This window comes from Lactuca sativa, chromosome 8, assembly GCF_002870075.4.
Source record: "Lactuca sativa cultivar Salinas chromosome 8, Lsat_Salinas_v11, whole genome shotgun sequence".
NCBI lineage: Eukaryota > Viridiplantae > Streptophyta > Magnoliopsida > Asterales > Asteraceae > Lactuca > Lactuca sativa.
Genome location: NC_056630.2, coordinates 165,622,452 through 165,641,491, shown reverse-complemented (window position 1 = coordinate 165,641,491; position 19,040 = coordinate 165,622,452).

Sequence of the window (19,040 nt, the reverse complement as noted above, 5' to 3'; positions counted from 1 at the left end):
TTTGAGATACGCCAGACACCATGAAGAATTTTCCACCACTGCTTTCCTCCTTAGCCATGTAAGCCTTTCCATGAGAAGGCTTCCTCACTTCTTCGTCTTCTGAGTCAGTAGACCAAACTTCGGTGCTACCGAACTCATCGTCATTGACCAAACCCTGCAGAATAAGAGAATTAATAGAAGGGTTAGCGGTAGACTTTTTCTTTCTCAACTCATCCAATCTCTTCTGCAGCACAGCTTCCTTATCCTTTCCATCGTCCTTTTCAGCCATCTTCTTGAGAACACAGTCCTTAGCATAGTGGTTTTTGCCACCACAGTAAAAGCAGCTCACTCCGGAATCGCCATCTGCCTTCGGTTCCTTCTTGGGCTCCTCAGCCTTCGGTTCATTGTTCGCTTTTTCAGAGCTGTAACTCCCCTGCCAGTTTCGGTTTTTGTTGCTAGGGAATCTCTTCTTTATGAACCTCTTAGGATTGGATACCATCATGGCATAATCCTCAGTTGTGAGGTCATATTCTTCCATGTTGAGCTCTTCATCCTCCATCACGGCTTTACTTTTAGATAGGAGGGCCAACGAACCAAGACTAGAAACAACGTTCTTTTCTTGAACCACAATCTTCTCTTGGGACTTTAGAATGCCCACCAGTTTCGCCAAAGAGTATGATTTAAACTGTTCATGAGCTTTGACTGTGGAAACAACTGCTCTCCATTCAGATCTCAGTCCGTTCAAGAAAGTAACCTTTTGTTCGATGAGCTTCCTTTCAATGTCGTGTTTGATCATCTTGCTGAGAAGATGATTGAAGCAATCAAACGTCTGGGTCACCGATTCCTCGGCCCCTTGCCTGAATTCTCCAAACTCAGATAGAAGCAAGGTTTGGATGGAATGTTCAAGATCTTCGTCTGTGGAATACAGTTCACGAAGTCTATCCCACACTTCCTTCGCCGTAGTGCATGAGCTGACCAGTCTGAATGTGTCGGACTGAAGGGCGAATCTGATCAACCTTAGTGCCTTAATATTGCACTGAAATTTATCTTTTTCATCTTGCGCAATATTCGTCACGTCCTTAAGCAGATCGTTATACTCTTTTTGCGTCTTGATTATTCTGGATGTAGCAGAATGAGAAAACGGCCCATTGATGATGGCTTCCCAAATGAGAAAACCATTGTCCTCCGATCCAATCACGTAATCTTCAAAATGATGTGCCCATACTTCATAGTCATGGGTGTATAAGATTGGAATCTTTGTAGTCGAACCAATGCTGTTGGAAATATTAATAGCGTTTGATTGCGTCGCGTCCATTATGATGGTAATAACCTGTTCAAAGATCAGACTTGTAATAAAGCAGATTAGGGCAAAACAATAAATACTAAGATACGTCAATTAAGATGACGGCTCAATAAATATCGATGATTGCGGAAAAAACCCTAATGGAAATCTTTTTCACAGAAAAGATGTGTATCGATTACACAGCCTCCTGCTCTGATACCAATTGATGGGATTAAACAACTTTTAATCTAAGAAGATCGATTAGATCTTGAACAAGTACATGAATATAAAACAGCAAGAACACAATATTAATAACAAAGCAGAGCACAATATTAAAAACAAAACAGCTTGAATCATTGGTGTCGAATGATTAAATAAAATCCTTAGAAGAGCTCGATTAAGAACATCAACTGTAAAGGATTAGAAGATTACAAGAAAGCTATATCGTAAAACTCTGGAATGCTAAATCGGAAATCTTGAATCTTAACCTAATATGCATGCAAGCATTAACTTAAATACTATACATAAAAGGCTCTCGGTTGGACAGGCCCAAACCGGAGAATACAAGGCTAATCTAACGAGCCCAAAAGACGCAACATCAAAAACTATCTTCAGCCCAACAGTTTCTATGGATTGAGTAGGAGATAAGGGTTTGGTAGTGGCTGGAGGTTCGGTTGTGACAGGTGGTTGGGTTGTTACAGGTGGAGTGGTTGTAACGGGTGGAGTAGGAGCGGTAGAATGAGCTCCTGTGGTAGTAGTGGTGCTAGTAGTGTCTGTGAATATAGGAGTGGGGATGGGAATTGTAGTGAATGGTTGAGTGATTTGAATAGGAAATATTGGAGGGATGGATATTGGGATGGTTATAGGTGGAGGTGAAGGAGGGTGGGAGCGAACTGGAATTTCTGGGGTAAGGGAGCGAGGCGGAGTATCACCTCAAACTGAAGCCTCATCATCAGAGCTTTCGCTCTCAGATTCTGAAGGAGGAGCAGACCGATGTTTGGGAGGAACATACTCTGAGTTTGAATCACTGGAAGATTGGAGTATAAGCTTCCTAGCAAGCTTCTTTTGTTTCTTCGGTTAAGCCTGTGATGTAGCAGCCTTGTCAGACTTTCGCTTCTTAGGGGTTGCCCCTTGGTTGATTTGGAAACCGGTGCCTCCTTCTGATTCTCAGTTTTCTTGCCCCTTTTCGCTGGCTTGTCAACCTCTTCAATGGAGCGAACCATGGCTGGCGTAAGCTCCCTGGGACCTGAAGACGAAATCTTCCTGTATTGTTGTAAAACATTACTCGTTGCAGACACACGAGCGAGCATGGTTTCAGGAATAGATCCAATAAAGGAGTACTTGGTGGGATCTGTGACTATGATTTTGGTTGTGTGAAAAGTAGCGATGGAGGAGAGAAGAGAATCCGCCATGATTGGAACATGAAGGTGATCCATCGCCCAGCTGGTGATTATTAACTAAAATCGCCCGCAAGAAATCTCTGAGTGCCTGGATGAAGGGACCAACCTTTGTACTAGTTGCTGCCAGATAATAGTTCCAAAATGCAAATCTATCCCATGGTACAGACCGTATAGCACAGTCATACAAGACTTGCTCGCCCCATCTGAGCCGACGCTTCGCTCAGAGAGTGCTTTGAACAACAAAGTGAAAAGGCCATTCCATTGAGGTGGAAGGTAGGACTTCTTGAACTTGGTTATTGTGGTGAGGGTTTCAGTATACCCCATCTAATAAAACATAGAAAAAAGTTGACCAGTGGTGATGGATCTAGGGTTTACCAGAGATTGTTCTTGAGAGAGACCAATTAGGGCATAAAATCCATGCTTGGAGATTGAGGTCTTCTCATTGTGGATTTCAAAGTGAATCCTTTCATTAACCTTATCGTAGTAAGTAGTGGAGTAGACAAGAGAAAGGCAGGACATTGGTACGACTTCGACTTTGGTCAGAGCTTCGACGAGAGGTGAGTATTTAAGACACTCAACGACATATAGCATGTAGGGTTCATAGATAAACGGAGTGAGATCGATGTTCAGGTTCTGTTGAGGTTTGATTGTGAGAAGTGGTTGATGAACAAAAGTATCATGAACGGATGAAGAGTCTGCCATTGTAGAAGCTTGGAGAAGATGATGAACAGTAAGAGAAATCGCCTTTGTTCTTTGAGTGAGTTTGGCAAGTGATAAAAGGTTAAAGAGTACCATTCCAATTCCTTTTATACGTACAAGGAGGAGAGAGAAAAATCCGGATGAGATCTTGAATTATTTCAAAAATAGCGCCTGACTTGATGGATGAACAGTTGGCATACCGATGATGACGCAGGAAAGAGAAAGGACGTTTTCTTTTTGCACGCCATTCCATAAAATTTTCTTTTTCAAATCGCCAAACAGATTAGATAACCGCTGAGTCAGCTTTCATTTTATCCCAATCGTCACCCCAAAGTCCATTTGAATCGCCATTGTCTGTTATGCTTTATTGAACAGTCTTAAAAGAACCAGGGTTTGGAAAATTTAAATTTCCGTGCATAGAGTGTAAAAGATAAAGAAATAAAGAAAATGTTTTGGGATAATCTGGGATGTCTTAAATAGACATAAAACAATGGATTCTAGGCACCAATCACTTCCTTAAAAGTCAAAAGAGACATTAAAGTGCTTGCTTGCTTTCCAATTAAATAACGATCAATAACTTGTTAAGAAGTATTGAAAGGCATCTTTTTGAAGGTTATAAAGGGTGGCTTTCTCTTCAATTCATAATTTCGATACTTGACCTAAGACCCAAACTGAATGAAGTACTTGTGAGATCAATGGGATCTGTTGAACAAGTAGGTAGGATAAATTTTATAGTAACAAAAGGAAGTAAAGAAATTTAAAAAAAATTAAACTGGATCTTTAGGGTAAGAAAAGCCTTGGTGTAAGACAAATTCATAAAGATCACTCAAAAGTAAAAAGAGATTTCATTAGCTAACAAGTAAGATCTTGAATATGAAAATTCACCGTCAATTCATTAGTGGTGTTGAATTGTCGGTTTCACTAAGTATATAGTGGCATGAAACTAAGATCATGAATGCAGATTTTGTATAACCACAAACCTCAGTGGTTAATACTGAGAGTCTCAAGGGTTATATTGGTGAAACGAAGTATAATGGAGAAAAATGATAGAGATGGTAAAAGAAGCGAATGTACCTCTGCTCTAAAGAAAAAGAATGACCAAGTAGAAAACTCTAAACTCAATGTGAGTAGAGTAAGGTAGCTCATGATTAGAGTGAAAATTGCAGCTTGGATTGGGAATACATGATTTCTATATATCATGTTATTAAGGCTTCACTCAAAATCTTTCAAGGCTTTAGTCAACATACAACAGCATGCTTCTAGGTACGCTTAACTAATAAAAAAATTTACCTGCCTTAGCTTCGCCATCGGGAATCACACTTATACAAAAAAAACATTAGATAAAAAAAAATAAAAAAATAAAAAAATGTTTTTGTATTTTGTGAGAATTGACCAGTTGAACGAAAGAGAAAAATATTTTTGGATTTTATGAATATAAAGTATTTAAATAGGTATACAAAGGAATACAGTCAAAATGCCTTGATAAGAAGAAGAAGCGAACGAGTTCAAAAGGACCAAACCCGAAATAGATCGAACGTTCGGTTCATTTCGGTTCATGGTCGAACTTCACCCGAAATAGACCGAATGTTTGGTTCATTTCGGTTCGATCTATTTCGCTTGTTACCTTTATCGAAGCGAATGCGATTTTGGTACGGATTCAACTTGCATCATTCCTAGGCCTTGTAGAATCTTATTGAAGCTCGCTTCTGGTAAAGCCTTAGTGAATATATCTGCCAGTTGATCGATCGTCTTGAGGAAGTGAAGTTCTACGTTATCATCTTCGACGTGATCCTTGATAAAGTGGTACATCAGTGCTATATGTTTAGTCTTTGGGTGTTGCACTGCGTTGTGACAAATCCTAATAGTGTTTTCAGAGTCGCAATATAGTGGGATTTTCTTCATGTTTAGCCCGTAATCCCTAAGTTGACTTTGTAACCATACGACTTGAGATGTGCATGATGCTGCAACAATGTATTCAACTTCTGCAGTAGAGAGAGAGACACAAGTTTGTTTCTTCGATTGCCAGCTAACCAATTTGCCATCTAGAAATTGGCATCCTCCAGTGGTGCTTTTACGATCTAATCCACAGCCACCTAAGTCAGCATCTGAGAATGCTTGAACAAAGAATCATGAGTTTGCTGGATACCACAGACCGAGAGAGGAAGTTCGCTTCAGATAGCGAAAGATGTTTTTCACGGCTTGTAGATGAGGTTCGCGTGGTTTAGCTTGAAATCTTGCACAGTAACAGACTGAAAACATGATGTCAGATCTACTAGCTGTGAGATTCATCTGAGACCCAATCATTTGATGATTGAGCGTCATATCAGCGGATGGTTTCTCCAATGAGGGCGTAAGCTTTGTCCCAAAGGCCATAGGCACTTTCACTTTGGTGTCTCCCATCATCCCAAACATGGCCAATAGTGTCTTGGTGTATGCCTCCTGAATAATAAAAATGCCTTCGGGTCCCTATCTAATGTTTAATCCAAGGAAAAAGTTAATTGGACCCATTGAGTGTTGGATAAGGTGTCTAAGTCCATAACTTATTTGGTATACACTTGACCCGACCCGACATGGTCCATTTGGGTTGCACTTCACCCGAACTATTTATGGATAATTTTATGAGAGTTATACACAAATGTTTATTAATATATTATAAGTTATAATATATTAATATAAAGTTATGTTATTTAATTAGTCTTAGTCTTAAATTAATTATGAATTAATTTAGAGATTAAAAGGAAGACTAATTAGATTATGGGCTATTGGTTTTATATGGTGTGGGCTAACACTCATTTGTTAATGGGCTAGGCTTATATGGAAGTCCATGGATGATCCATGGAGCTTTTAACCCATGGATCCTTGGAAAAGGAAAGTTCATGGGTTATTAGGGTTTCACCCTAACCATGTACACTATATAAGCGTGCTTATGTTGCATGAAATAGCCGCTAGTGTGTGTGCTTCTGTGTGGCCAAAAATTACAAGTGTGTGTACACTCTCTAAAGGTTTCCAAGTGTTTATGGTGATTTGTGATTTCCATTTGAGGCATTCACACTATTGGTGCTTGGATCTCAAACTCCAAGGAATCAATCTCATCAAAAGGTATGTAATCTCATCTAACTCTTTTATATTTAAAAGTTCCCCATGCCATGTTAGATAAGTTATAAACCTTGGAAAAATTATTATTTTGCATGTATTAGACAAACATAGATCCAAGGTTTATTAGGGTTGCATGCACACTTAGGAAGTGTTAGATTGCTCAAAACCCAACAGTGGTATGAGAGCCTAGGCTTGCTTATTTGATACTTGATGCAAAATAGTGAAGAAAGTTGAAATTGCTGATGTCTGGCTGATGGACTCGCCGAGTCCATGGGGGGACTCGCCGAGTTCAAGGCACAATTCATCCTACTCGGCGAGTAGGTTCGTGCACTCGGCGAGTAGAATGATCAGAATGCACAATTTCGACTTTTGCTGCTGGAAATGGACTAGAAACATTACCCTAAACTGTTTTGGTGTTTTAAAACTTGTTTTAGTTGGTGTAATGGTTGTTCTAATCCATTTACAATAGCATATGTCAAAATTCCATGATTTCTTATATGTTTATATAATTCTTGAAATTTTGATGATCATGTTCATGTTCTTATGATTTTAGAAGATGATAGGAATTATTTGCTGAATTGTTTAGAATTAATTCTTGATCATTTATGTGTTTTAATGGACTCCATAATTTTTCCTCAAGTTATGGATATCCAAAGGTCACTTTTCTTTAACACACATTTAAACACATAAGTTACATAAAAATGAGGAGTCTTCATTTTTATGAACCTTTAATTCATAAGTTATGAAATGAAAAGTTTTGGATAGTTGCAAAACTTGCCCTCAAGTTTTGGAATTAGTAAAGTTTCACACACTTTAATAAACTTTAATTCCAACCCTTAGAGTTTTAATAGTTAAAATTCAACCCTTATACTATTTATAACATTAATGGTTAATTATTATATATATGTATAAGAACAAGTCGTTCTACTGTTAGTAGGCCTCATTCACGAAGCCGGTCTATAAGGGGGGTATAAGGTTGTTGCCTATAAAATGGCAGCTTAATGGGTGTCCACTCTCACCCACCGCTTCCTTGATCGGTGGAGGGTCATTAGCCGAATGGGTAGGACAGTGACTTTAAATCCTCATTAAAAGTATAATGATTATTATAAAGTAACTAAACATTTTTTTTAATTCCCAATCTTAGTTATTTTAGCAAAATGTGAACATGGTGCTGGTCCATGGAATTCACACTTTGTACCTTACCAAGTCGTTGGTGGAGCGTGTGTGGTTAACCGACACACTAACTTGGACTGGTAAGGATCACGAAGGGTGACTTAATGTTTGTCATAGATCAATGGAGTGTGTGTGGTTAACCGGCACATTGATTAGGTGATAATATTAAGGGTACCAAGTGAATTAGCATGGTTATTCATACCTTGTTTTGTGATCCTCGGCATCCCAGTCACAAAACATGAAGGGCACAATCGAGATTGAAACATGCCATTGAAAAGTTCAATGAATCTCAAAAGAAACATGCCATTGAAAAGTTCAATGAATCTCAAAACCTACATTTCAAATATATTATTACTTAGATTACGGCATCCCTCCTCTAAGTATAATATATTGTGTTTGGATCCTAGCCTTAATATTACATTTGGGTGTCTTATTAAGGATTCTATATATCCAATCGAAACTTGCTTTCTTCTTTCAGATGTCTTCCAACACTAATGCTTCGGGCTCTAACCCAACTGGTTCTTTCTCTCTCATGAATCTTTGTGGGAGGGTCATATTTGATGGTTCCAACTTCATGGACTGGATTAGGAACATCAGGATGGTTACTCGTTATGAGGACAAGGAATATGTCCTCGATAAGGAGTTAAAAGAGCTTGATGAGTCTACTGCTACTCTTGAGGAGATCGCTGAATTCAGGACACATGAGAGAGATGCTACTAAGGTGGCATGCATCATGATGGCCACGATGACAGCCGAGCTCCAAAAGTCCTATGAGGACTTCTACCCTTTTGAGATGCAGCAAGACCTGATGGAAAGGTACCATCAGAGTGCTCGTCAGGAGCGGTATGAAATAATCTCCTCCATAATAACTACCCGCATGAAGGACGGTGAATCTGTCACGGCCCACATGCCAAAGATGCAAAGGTATGTGGACCGTTTGCTGAAGTTGAATGTGAACTTCCCTGAGGAGTTGGCAATTGACATCATTTTGCACTCCTTACCTTCTTGTTATGACCATTTTCGTATGACATATCATATGAACAAGGAGGAAGTTAACCTCAGCAAGCTTCAAGGACTCTTGAAGACCGCTGAAACCGGTCTTAAGGGCAAGGCGGTTGTTAACTCTACTACTCCTACTCCAAAATCTACCCCTGTTTTGGCTATCGGGCAAGGAAAAGGGAAAAAGAGGAAGCATCCTTCGAAGGGTACCAAGGGAAAGTCTCTTGAAGGCTTCTCATCGAAGACTAAGAGCGGTTCTGTCACTCCTTCTGCCATTCCCAAGGATGCTGATTGCTACTATTGCCTGGACAAGGGGCACTAGAAGCGAAACTACCCTAAGTACTTGCAGGATCTAAAGGATGGGAAAGTGAAACCCACCCATGAAGGTATTTACACAATATTGTCTAATTACTCATCATATTCTAATTCTTGGGTGCTTGATACAGGATGTGGTATTCGCATATGTTCTGATATGCAGGGCCTAAGAAGAAGTGAGGATGTGGAGCACGGGAAGATAAACTTGATCATGGGGAATAGGAAGGCTTCACCTGTTTCCAAGATTGGAGTTTATACTTTGTTGCTTAATAATAGTTTAAAATTAGATTTGAATAAATGTGTGTACTTGTTTGAAATGGCGAGGAATATTATTTCTTTTCATGCTTTGTACAAACAAGGTTTTACCTTTTCGTTTGATAACGAATCTGGTGGTATTAATGCTTTTTTTAAAAATGTGTCTTATTTTAAAGCATTACCTTGTGATGGTGTGTATGAGACTGTGTTGATTGTAGACAACTTAGGAAATAATGTGTTGTATATTGATTCTTCTACTAGCATAGATAAAGCATCATTGTGGCATTGTCGTCTTGGACATGTAAACAAGAAACGCATAGGAAAACTCCAAAAGAGTGGAGTCTTGGAGTCATTCGACCTTAAATCGGATGATAGTTGTGAATCTTGTCTACTTGGAAAGATGACAAAATCAGCCTTCACTGGAACTTATGAAAGAGGTGAGGGTTTGTTGGACCTAATACATACTGATGTATGTGGGCCATTCAAAACCGCCACAAGGGATGCTAATCGGTATTATGTGACTTTTATTGATGATTTTAGTAGATATGGGTATGTCTACTTAATCAAACATAAGTCAGAAACCTTTGAAAGGTTTATGGAATTGAAACAGGAAGTAGAAAATCAGTTGGGCAGGAACATTAAGATGCTTCGATCCGATCGAGGTGGTGAGTATCTTAGTACCGAGTTCCTTGACTATCTTAATGAGTGTGGGATTGTCTCACAATTGACTCCTCCCAGGACACCACAGCTAAATGGTGTAGCTGAGAGGCGTAATCGAACCTTGTTGGACATGGTTTGCTCTATGATGAGTCGAGGTTCGTTACCAATCTCTTTTTGGGGGTATGCCTTAGAGACTGCCGCCCATATCCTTAATCTAGTCCCTACAAAGAAGGTTACCAAAACACCTCATGAGATGTGGACTGGGAAGGTTCCCAATTTAGACCACATCAAGATTTGGGGTTGCGAAGCTTTCGTGAGGCGTGAGACTCATGATAAGCTCGAACCCCGAAGTGAAAGGTGTATTTTCATCGGCTACCCACAGAAATCCTTCGGTTACCTCTTCTACAAACCCAGTGAGAATGTGGTCTTTGTAGCAAGAAGAGGGGTCTTTCGTGAGAGAGAGTTTATAAGCCAAAGAGACAGTGGGAGGCAAATTGATCTTGAAGAAATTCAAGAAGCAATTGGTGAAGGAACCTCAGACACTAGCAATCAACCTGAGGAGGAAACTCCTGTTGAGCAAGCTGACAAGTCTGTACCTCCGAGGCATTCCACACGGGTTAGGAACACACCTTCGTTTTCTTATGGCTTTCATATTACTACGGAAGGTGATACGTTTATCAGCGATAGTACACTAGTAAATTTGGATGAACCTAGCAGTGTTAAGGAAGCCATGGTAGGCGCGAAGTCTACTAAATGGAAGGAGGCTATGGACTGCGAGATACAGTCCATGTATGACAATCAAGTGCAGAACTTAGTTGACAATGTACCAGGCCGTAAAACAGTCAGGTGCAAATGGATCTTCAAAAAGAAGACCGACATGGAAGGAAAAGTTCATACTTATAAGGCTCGACTGGTTGCAAAGGGTTTTACTCAGACTCAAGGTATTGATTATGATGAAACCTTCTCGCCGGTAGCGAAGATTAAGTCTATTAGGGTTATGCTAGCCATTGCTGCATTTCATGATTATGAAATATGGCAAATGGATGTCAAAACAGGTTTCCTTAATGGAACGTTGGCTGAGGATGTGTACATGAATCAGCCAGAGGGTTTTGTCAGTGCAGAGTACCCTAATAGAGTATGCAAGCTTGAGAAATCCATTTATGGATTAAAACAAGCATCTCGTAGCTGGAATCTTTGTTTCGACGAGAAGGTCAAAGAGTTTGGCTTCTCGAGAAGTGAAGATGAGTCTTGCGTGTATGTCAGAGCTAGTGGGAGTATAGTTAGCTTCTTGGTACTGTATGTGGATGACATACTACTTATAGGAAATGACATCCCAACCTTGCAGGATGTTAAGTCCTGGCTTGGGAAGTGCTTTGCTATGAAGGACCTAGGGGAGGCTGCCTATATCCTAGGGATATGGATACTAAGAGAAAGGAGTAAAAGACTAATTGGACTTAGTTAGTGTACCTACTTGGATAAGGTGTTGAAAAGGTTCAACATGCAGAATTCCAAGAAAGGAGATTTACCGATCCAAAGCAATGCCAAACTGAGTAAGATTCAGAGTCCGAGTATAGAGGAAGAGATAGCTGAGATGAGCCAATTACCGTATGCTTCCGCTGTTGGCTCGATCATGTATGCTATGACTTGTACCCGCCCTGATGTGGCCTTTGCTTTAAACATGGTCAGCAGGTATCAAGGGAACCCTGGCAAGGCTCATTGGACTGCGGTAAAGAACATTCTCAAGTACCTGCGGAGGACTAAGGATTGGATCCTTACCCTTGGTGGGAGTGATGACTTGAGAGTATTAGGGTATAGTGATGCTAGTTTTCAGACTGATAGGGATAACTTCCGTTCTCAGTCGGGTTGGGTCTTTACCTTAAATAGAGGGGCAATTTCTTGGAAGAGTTCCAAGCAGGAGACGGTGGCTGATTCGACATGTGAATCAGAGTATATAGCAGTGAGTGAAGCAGCGAAGGAGGCAATATGGCTGAAGAACTTCATCGGAGACCTTGGAGTTGTACCAGCTATTAAAGAACCTATCGAGATTTTCTGTGACAGCAATAGTGAGGTTGCCTTAGCCAAGGAACCAAGAGATCACGGCAGATCCCGACACATTGACATAAAATATCACTTCATAAGACATAGGATTGAAGAAGGACTCCTCGTGGCAAAGATGGTATCGTCAGATCCCCTTATGAAGGGACTGATGAGGGTTAAGCATTTTCAGCATGCGAGGCGCATCGGGCTGAGGGACGATATTAGTTTTACAGATTAGATAATTTTCCTGAAACTTGTAAAATGTAATCGACGTTTGATGATGAATAAAATTTGTGATTTATTTATGAGTAAAGTGTTACTGTCATTGTCAATTATTTACTACTGTTTCAGTTTTGCATGTTTTGACTTCCAGAATAATTAATTTATTCGAACCCCCCACAGTCGATCATACATCGGAAGTCGGTATGAATGAAGATTGTCATGAATTGGGTTTGTAGATGGCTAAAGGTGTTTAGAAATGGCAATGGTTGCTGCAACATTCATGAGTACTCATAAGTTATGAGTATTGGTATAAACCCATGCTCACTTGTATCACTTCATGGAATTTATCTCGAGTGATCGTGAGACGATAATATCATATAAGTCTTCAAACCTAGATATATGAGTTGTTACCTATGAGTTGGTTGTGCATTGATTGCACGTAAACGCATCAGTAACTTGATGTTATAAAACGTGTCTTTGTGTACAATTCAACAAATAGTAGAACATGCATATGAGTCGAAGTTTATCTGTTCCTTCTAGAAATAGAAGCAGCGATATCTGGGCCCCTCGATGATTTTGTGTTGACCCATGTACCGGGCCCGGTCAGAACTAAACTGATGTGTTTAGTAAAGTTCTTTGTCAGACAAATCGGAAATTGAGAAACAACTGCTAGACAATAAGCAAGACATAGTTCCATGTGTTTGTCCGGCTGATATCATGAGAACAGAGGATTATATGATCACTTGTCTTAAAATGGCACTTCATAGTTCAACAGAGTTTTCGAGAGCTACGATTGCTGGTTGGTTCCTGAAGTTATATAGGCAAATACAATTATTAGACTTATCCAAGTGGGAGTCTGTTGGATAAGGTGTCTAAGTCCATAACTTATTTGGTATACACTTGACCCGACCCGGCATGGTCCATTTGGGTTGCACTTCACCCGAACTATTTATGGATAATTTTATGAGAGTTATACACATATGTTTATTAATATATTATAAGTTATAATATATTAATATAAAGTTATGTTATTTAATTAGTCTTAGTCTGAAATTAATTATGAATTAATTTAGAGAGTAAAAGGAAGACTAATTAGATTATGGGCTATTGGTTTTATATGGTGTGGGCTAACACTCATTTGTTAATGGGCTAGGCTTACATGGAAGTCCATGGATGATCCATGGAGCTTTTAACCCATGGATCCTTGGAAAAGGAAAGGTCATGGGTTATTAGGGTTTCACCCTAACCATGTACACTATATAAGCGTGCTTATGTTGCATGAAATAGCCTCTAGTGTGTGTGCTTGTGTGTGGCCGAAAATTACAAGAGTGTGTACACTCTCTAAAGGTTTCCAAGTGTTTGTGGTGATTTGTGATTTCCATTTGAGGCATTCACACTATTGGTGCTTGGCTCTCAAACTCCAAGGAATCAATCTCATCAAAAGGTATGTAATCTCATCTAACTCTTTTATGTTTAAAAGTTCCCCATGCCATGTTAGATAAGTTATGAACCTTGGAAAAATTATTATTTTGCATGTATTAGACAAACATAGATCCAAGGTTTATTAGGGTTGCATGCACACTTAGGAAGTGTTAGATTGCTCAAAACCCAACATTGAGCTCATCTCAAATTTAGTTTCCACCAACTTCCTGAATTCAGCTGTTAATCTAGGATTCATGGAGCGAAAGATGATGTCATCAACATAAATTTGAACTATCATAAGCTGGTTACCTTCTCTCTTGCGAAAGAAGGTTGGGTCAACCGAACCTTGTTTGAATTTAGACATTTTTAAGAATCGAGTTAGAGTTTCATACCATGCTCTGGGAGCCTGTTTTAGGCCATATACCTCTTTGTCAAGGACATAACAATGATCTGGATACTTCTTGTTCACGAAGCCTGGTAGTTGCTCAACATACACAGTTTCTTCAAGTTCTCCATTGAGAAAGGCACATTTGACATCCATCTGATAGACTTCAAAGTTCTTGTGTGCAGCATTGGCAAGGAAGATATGAACAGACTCTAATCTTGCAACAGGAGCAAAGGACTCTTCATAATCGATGCCTTCTTCCTGACAGTAGCCTTTGACAACCAACCAAGCTTTGTTGCGAATTAAATTTCCCTCCTTATCCATCTTGTTTCTAACTACCCATTTGAGACCACCAACCAAGGCATCCTTTGGAGTTGGAATAAGTTGCCATACTGTGTTTCTGTCAAACTCATTTAACTCATCTTGCATCGCTTGAACCCAGTCTGAATGATCAAGTGCATAATTAACGGTCTTCGGTTCAACTTTGGAAACAAAGGAGTTGAACATGCAAAACTCTACTTGTGAAAAGAGTGCAGCTTGTTTCGCTTTGATTTGAGATCGAGTTAACACCTTTTCTGAAGATTCCCCAATAATTTGACTTTGAGGGTGATCTTTGGTCCATTTGATAAGCAGTGGGTAATTTGGATCACAATTGGGATCCAATTCAGCATTAACTTCTTCTTCCAATTCTGACAGTATGTCATCATCATTGATGATGGTGTTCTCCCCCTCGAAGGATGACGCCTGTTCAGTACCTGGATTGGTATCCCCTCCTTCAATTGGATTCTCAGAAGAACTAGAAGAATGAGACGATAAGCTCTCCCGTGGAACGATGAATCTTGATCATGATGAAGAGATGGACCCACCCCCTGGACATTAGGATGATCATTCGAAGGTTCGCTTGCCTCTGGCCTTTCGGTTTCTTTGGGTTGATCATCAGCCATCTTTTCAGCAGCATCATCGATGATTTGTTTTAGATCATCATGTTTGTTATCTTTTGCCGTTGATTCAGAATCAATCGGTTTTTGAGGCTCATCAAACAGAAGCAAATATTTCTTGAAAAGATTTGAAATAAAGGTAATAACTTGACCATTCTTTGGAAAGATTTCTTGCGTTGCACCTTCTGTTGATTTCATCTTCTTAACATAACTATCGTCAAAGGTGACATAGTATGTTTCTTCAATCTTCTTTGAGCTCTTATTGAGAACTCTATACGCCTTGGAATTCAGGGAGTAACCTAAGAATATTCCTTCATCAGCCTTAACATCAAGCTTATTTTGATTCTCTCCGGAGTTGAAGATGAAGCATCTTGAACCGAACACATGAAAGACTTTCACATTCAGTTTATGTTTATTCAAAATCTCTTAAGGAGTAATGGAGAATCGCTTGTTCAAATATGATTTGTTCTGAGTATAACATGCAACAGCAATTGCATCAGCCCAGAAATACAAAGGCAAGGACGCGAAGCATAACATTGTTCGAGCTGCTTCACATAGAGATCGGTTTCGTATTTCATCGATACCATTTTGCTGTGGAGTGTAATGGGCTGAGAAAATGTGAGTCGTTCCCTTTTCAGCAAGAAAATCTTCAAAATCTATGTTCTTGAATTCAAGCCATTGTCACTTCTCACATTACGAACGACTTTCCTTAGTTGAGTCTCTATCTATTTTATAAAGCGCTTAAGCTTTGGAGTAGCTTCAGACTTTTTCTTCAAGAAGAATACCCATGTAAATCGAGAAAAATCGTCCACTATAACAAGAATGTACTTGTTTCCATAGATATTTTCAATGGACGAGGGTCCACACAAGTCAATATGTAACAGCTCTAATGGTTCTATCACTTTTGTATTGATAATAGAAGGATGGCTTTGCCTGCTTTGCTTTGCCATTTCACAGGCAGCACATAGATGTTCTTTGTCAAATTTTAGAATTGGAAGACCAGAACATGATCACCTAAAACCAACTTGTTGATATCCTTGAAATTCAGATGAGAAAGTCTCCGATGCCATAACCAACTTTCGTCTGAGTGAGCCTTCGTAAGTAAGCAAACTACTGGTTTACCTCGAATTGGGTTGAGGTTCAAAGGATACATTTCGCCTTTTCGCTTTGACTTTAGCAAAACGTTGTTGGATTTCTTCTCGACAATCTTTGATCCTTCATCATCAAATGATACCTTCAATCCATTGCCAACTACCATCTGTGAAACGCTGATAAGGTTGTGTTGGAGCCCTTCAACATACGCCACTTTTCTTATAGAGAAATCGCCATTAGTGATCATTCCATAGCCTTTGATAGTACCAAATGAGTTATTGTCGTACTTCACAATACCAAAATCCTTGAGAGACCGAAACTCCCTCGGTTCTTCCTTGCTCCCAGTCATGTGACGCGAGTAGCAACTATCAATGTACCATTATCAAACTACTGGTCACGTATAACCTGCAAAATATTAAGCAGATTTAGGAACCCAAAGTTTCTTGGGTCCTTGTGAGCCTTTTACAGGACAGGGAATAGTAAGACAAATATCAACTAAGTATGTGCGTTTAATTAAAGTTGTTTCATCATTTCTTTTTATGGTGAAAACTTTAATTTTGGTTGGTTTAGTAGGATTGGGGTTTGTGGTGTTGACGTCAGCATTCTTTTGGATCTCTTATGGAAGTCTGTTATCTTCTGGAAAGAGTTTTCCTTTTCCCTTTAAATAAATTGAAGGACAAGAATTGGAATGTGAAGTGTTTGATTCAGAAGTGGCATTGGATCTCCTGTGTTTCTGATTGGGTTTGTAGATGGCTAAAGGTGTTTAGAAATGGCAATGGTTGCTGCAACATTCATGAGTACTCATAAGTTATGAGTATTGGTATAAACCCATGCTCACTTGTATCACTTCATGGAATTTATCTCGAGTGATCGTGAGACGATAATATCATATAAGTCTTCAAACCTAGATATATGAGTTGTTACCTATGAGTTGGTTGTGCATTGATTGCACGTAAACGCATCAGTAACTTGATGTTATAAAACGTGTCTTTGTGTACAATTCAACAAATAGTAGAACATGCATATGAGTCGAAGTTTATCTGTTCCTTCTAGAAATAGAAGCAGCGATATCTGGGCCCCTCGATGATTTTGTGTTGACCCATGTACCGGGCCCGGTCAGAACTAAACTGATGTGTTTAGTAAAGTTCTTTGTCAGACAAATCGGAAATTGTGAAACAATTGCTAGACATTAAGCAAGACATAGTTCCATGTGTTTGTCCGGCTGATATCATGAGAACAGAGGATTATATGATCACTTGTCTTAAAATGGCACTTCATAGTTCAACAGAGTTTTCGAGAGCTACGATTGCTGGTTGGTTCCTGAAGTTATATAGGCAAATACAATTATTAGACTTATCCAAGTGGGAGTCTGTTGGATAAGGTGTCTAAGTCCATAACTTATTTGGTATACACTTGACCCGACCCGGCATGGTCCATTTGGGTTGCACTTCACCCGAACTATTTATGGATAATTTTATGAGAGTTATACACATATGTTTATTAATATATTATAAGTTATAATATATTAATATAAAGTTATGTTATTTAATTAGTCTTAGTCTGAAATTAATTATGAATTAATTTAGAGATTAAAAGGAAGACTAATTAGATTATGGGCTATTGGTTTTATATGGTGTGGGCTAACACTCATTTGTTAATGGGCTAGGCTTACATGGAAGTCCATGGATGATCCATGGAGCTTTTAACCCATGGATCCTTGGAAAAGGAAAGGTCATGGGTTATTAGGGTTTCACCCTAACCATGTACACTATATAAGCGTGCTTATGTTGCATGAAATAGCCACTAGTGTGTGTGCTTGTGTGTGGCCGAAAATTACAAGAGTGTGTACACTCTCTAAAGGTTTCCAAGTGTTTGTGGTGATTTGTGATTTCCATTTGAGACATTCACACTATTGGTGCTTGGCTCTCAAACTCCAAGGAATCAATCTCATCAAAAGGTATGTAATCTCATCTAACTCTTTTATGTTTAAAAGTTCCCCATGCCATGTTAGATAAGTTATGAACCTTGGAAAAATTATTATTTTGCATGTATTAGACAAACATAGATCCAAGGTTTATTAGGGTTGCATGCACACTTAGGAAGTGTTAGATTGCTCAAAACCCAACATTGAGCTCATCTCAAATTTAGTTTCCACCAACTTCCTGAATTCAGCTGTTAATCTAGGATTCATGGAGCGAAAGATGATGTCATCAACATAAATTTGAACTATCATAAGCTGGTTACCTTCTCTCTTGCGAAAGAAGGTTGGGTCAACCGAACCTTGTTTGAATTTAGACATTTTTAAGAATCGAGTTAGAGTTTCATACCATGCTCTGGGAGCCTGTTTTAGGCCATATACCTCTTTGTCAAGGACATAACAATGATCTGGATACTTCTTGTTCACGAAGCCTGGTAGTTGCTCAACATACACAGTTTCTTCAAGTTCTCCATTGAGAAAGGCACATTTGACATCCATCTGATAGACTTCAAAGTTCTTGTGTGCAGCATTGGCAAGGAAGATATGAACAGACTCTAATCTTGCAACAGGAGCAAAGGACTCTTCATAATCGATGCCTTCTTCCTGACAGTAGCCTTTGACAACCAACCAAGCTTTGTTGCGAATTAAATTTCCCTCCTTATCCATCTTGTTTCTAACTACCCATTTGAGACCACCAACCAAGGCATCCTTTGGAGTTGGAATAAGTTGCCATACTGTGTTTCTTTCAAACTCATTTAACTCATCTTGCATCGCTTGAACCCAGTCTGAATGATCAAGTGTATAATTAACGGTCTTCGGTTCAACTTTGGAAACAAAGGAGTTGAACATGCAAAACTCTACTTGTGAAAAGAGTGCAGCTTGTTTCGCTTTGATTTGAGATCGAGTTAACACCTTTTCTGAAGATTCCCCAATAATTTGACTTTGAGGGTGATCTTTGGTCCATTTGATAAGCAGTGGGTAATTTGGATCACAATTGGGATCCAATTCAGCATTAACTTCTTCTTCCAATTCTGACAGTATGTCATCATCATTGATGATGGTGTTCTCCCCCTCGAAGGATGACGCTTGTTCAGTACCTGGATTGGTA